This window comes from Myotis brandtii, unplaced genomic scaffold (genome assembly GCF_000412655.1).
Source record: "Myotis brandtii unplaced genomic scaffold, ASM41265v1 scaffold115, whole genome shotgun sequence".
Classification (NCBI taxonomy): Eukaryota; Metazoa; Chordata; class Mammalia; order Chiroptera; family Vespertilionidae; genus Myotis; species Myotis brandtii.
In genome coordinates, this window is record NW_005353967.1 from 6472955 (window position 1) to 6476547 (window position 3593).

Consider the following 3593-nt stretch of genomic DNA (forward strand, 5'->3'; position numbering starts at 1 on the left):
ATAGAGGAAGGGGGAGGAAAAGAGATGGGGAAGAGGGGGAAAGGGGGAGGGCCAGCTTACTGTACTTTATTTCCTGACATACTTACTCTATTTTATTTCCTTTCTTGCACACCCCCAGCCCGACTGAACAAAGACTCATTTGCTTGGTTTTCCTTGAACCTGCTGTTGTCCTCCACATCCTCTAGCAGCTCTGCAAAAGCTGTCCCTTCCACAGGGTTCCATGAGTCAGACCGTCTCAATCCCACACACAGGGACGGCTCCCCCCGGGCTGCTGCCCACTCCCTGGCTACCCTGGGCCTGTCCCATGTTGATTCCGGTTCCTGGAGCCCGGGCCTTCCTCTTGGTTGACTCACATTTGCTGGAGCACACCCTCCAGGAGCTAAACGTGGGGGAAACCTCTTGAAGACTCAGTCCACCTGCACAGCTGGCGGACGGCTAGACAAGGACAGGATTGAAGATGGAAACAGCTTTCCCTCCACGTGCCTGACGTTCGCTGCTCCTGGTGCAGCCATCCGTCCCCGAGCCTCATGGGGGCCTGTGCCAGGCCTCTCGGGAGGGTTAGGGTCTCCTTGTCCCCTGTGGTCCTCAAGGCAGCCTCGTCCATCTGCAGTGCCGGACACCAGTGCACCCTTCCTTCCAAACCAGCCTCACCTGTTCTGGAAAATGCCCCCCCACCTTTGTTTTTAAATTTTCTTCCCTATAGTTTTGTTCTTTCATTTTCCCCTACCAGATATTCTATTTTTAATTTCTACAAGTGAATTCTCATTCTGTATTCTTTCTTTCTTAAAGGATCTGTTGGTTTTCTAATGGATGCAGTGTCTTCAGTCATCTCTGGGATGCCGGCTGTAGAGTGTAGGATTCTAAACACTTCAATTGCCTTTCACAAACATCAGGCAAACTCTGTGGGGCTTCATACAGGAGGGAGCACTGCCCTGAACAGGCACTCTGAGGGGTGGGCATGTTGGGCGGTGGGCATTGCAGGCATGTTCTCAGTATGGTGGTTTCTCTGACCTCCTGCCTGGGGGTGAGGGGCTTGTCCTGCAGGAACCTTGTGGGCAGCCCTCTGTCCCCCTTTGCTGCCACCACCTTCCTGAGCCTTCCCAGGCTCTGCAGGAACTGGCACCTTCTCCCTTCTCCCCTGAATTGTCTGACGCCAACAACCTTCATTGCTGAAGGCAATGTCAAGAGGAACTTTCCATCTGAAAGCCTTCCTCAATTATTGGCAGCTATTTAAGACACCCCTGCTGGCCTACATGTCACCTGGTGGGGAAAGCTGACAGGTTAGACGTTCCCTCTTCACTCCCCATCTCCCAGTGTGACATGGCAGGGTCAAAACTCCAACCTAACCACTGCCGATCATGTGATCTCTGCCAAATTATGGGCCCTCTCTGGGTTTCCATCTTCCTATCTATAAAACAGGTCAATCTAGACCAATGGATCAGAATAGAGATCCAGAAATTACCCCTTACTTGTGTGGTCAATGATGTTTGACAAGGGTGCCTAGGCGATTTGACGGGAAAAGAAAAGTCTTTCCAACAAATAGTGGTGGGTCAATAGGGTCTCCACAGCAAAAGAATAAAGTCAGACCCTTACCTCACACCATATGCAAAAATTAACTCAAAATGAACCAAAGGCCTAAACATAAAAGACAAAACTTTTAAAAGAAAATGTAGGGGGAAAGCTTCATGATATTGGATTTGGCATTGATATCCTACATAATGACACCAAAAGCACAGGCAATAAAAGGAAAAAACACATTAAAATGTACAACTTTTGTGCACAAAGGACACTAACAAGAGTGAAAAGGCAACCTATCATAGAATGGGAGAAAATAACCACAAATCACATATCTGCTAAGGAATTAATATCCAGAATATATAAAGAGCTCCTACAATTCAAAAATAAAAAGTCAAACCACCATTTAAAAAATGGATAAAGGGCTTGAATAGACATTTAAAGAATATATACAAATAGCCAAAAAGCACATGGAAAGATGCATAACATCACTGAACATTGGGGAATGCAGATCAAACCACAATGAGATACCACCTCACACCCATTAGAATGGCTATTCTTTTTTTAAAAAGTAATGTGAAGTTGGAGCCCTCTGCACTGTTGGTAGGAATGTAAGATGGTGCAGCCACTGTGGATAGTATGGAGGTTCCTCAAAAATTTAAACATAGAATTACCACATCATCCACCACTCCCGGGTACACAACCAAAAGAATTGAAAGCAGAAACTTGAAGATATATTTATCTGTGCACCCACCTTCACAGCAGCATTACTCACAATGGCCGACAAATGAATGAATGAGCAAAATGTGGTACAGGTATATAATGGAATATTATTCAGTTTTAAAAAGGAAAATCTGACAAATGCTGCAATATGGATTAACCTTGAAGATACTACACTGAGTGAAATAAGCCAGTCACAAAAAGACAAATACTGTGGTGTCATTTATATGAGGTCCCTAGAGTCATTGAATTCAGAGACAGGAAGTAGATGGTAGGTTCCAGGGCTGGGCACAGGGATGGGGAGTTAGTGTTTCATGGGGGCAGAATTTCTTTTTGGGAAGATGGAAAAGTTCTGGAGATGATATAGGTGACAGCTACACAATGTGAATGTGCTCAATACCAATGAACACTTAAAAATAGTTAAAATATAAATTTTATGTTCTGTATATTTTACCCCCCCCCATACACACACACACACACACACAAACACGTAAGAATCACCACCTTTACCTATTTATCCACCAGATATGTATGTTCCCACTCTTAAAGGCAGACATGGGCCAGCTTCCTGGAGCCTCAAGTCTGAGGTCAGACACTGATCAAAAAATCACATGCACACACTCGCACACACACTCACACATGTGCACTCGTATACTCATGCACACTCACATGTGCATGCATAAGTCCACACTGCACTTAAGTGCTAGAGAAGCAGCAAACTCCAAGCTGGCTCCAGGCCCATCTGCCATGTGGTGTGAGGGGCTGGGTATGAGGGCACACACCACCCAGCTCCTCAGGTCCCTGCCTTGTGGGCACCTTGTCAGAGGGAACAGGAGGAGACCCAGCAGGGACTCCATGGGGACAGACTCAGCCACACAGCAGGCAGAACGGATCTGACCTCTGCTCTACCTGCAACCCTCTCCCTCCCCAGGTGAGGGGTAACGGTCCCCATCTCTGCCAGCTTTGGGCCCTGGTGGTGACACCCCCCCCATCCTGACCCCCACCTGCTCCCCTCCTTGGCCAGATTGACCTAGAATGGGACAGGTGACTCTCCCAGCTGGCAAAGGTGACTTCAGTGGTGATCTGGGTGGTGGCCAAGGTCAGGTGTCCTGATTGCTCTTCATGAAGAACTGAGCGAGAACTACAGGAGTCTTGGGCAGATTGTTCATTTGTCCGAAAGTCAAATTAGGAGCTGGGTCAACACATGTTCAAATGGCAAGAGAGGAAGTCATGAGAGCACGTGACCAGGGGCAGTGACCAGAGGACAGGGATGGGGGATGGAGATAGGGGACTTGGGACTGAGGATAGGCGACGGGGGTGGGGTGAAGGATGAGGGAGGAGTTATGGGGAAAAGGGAA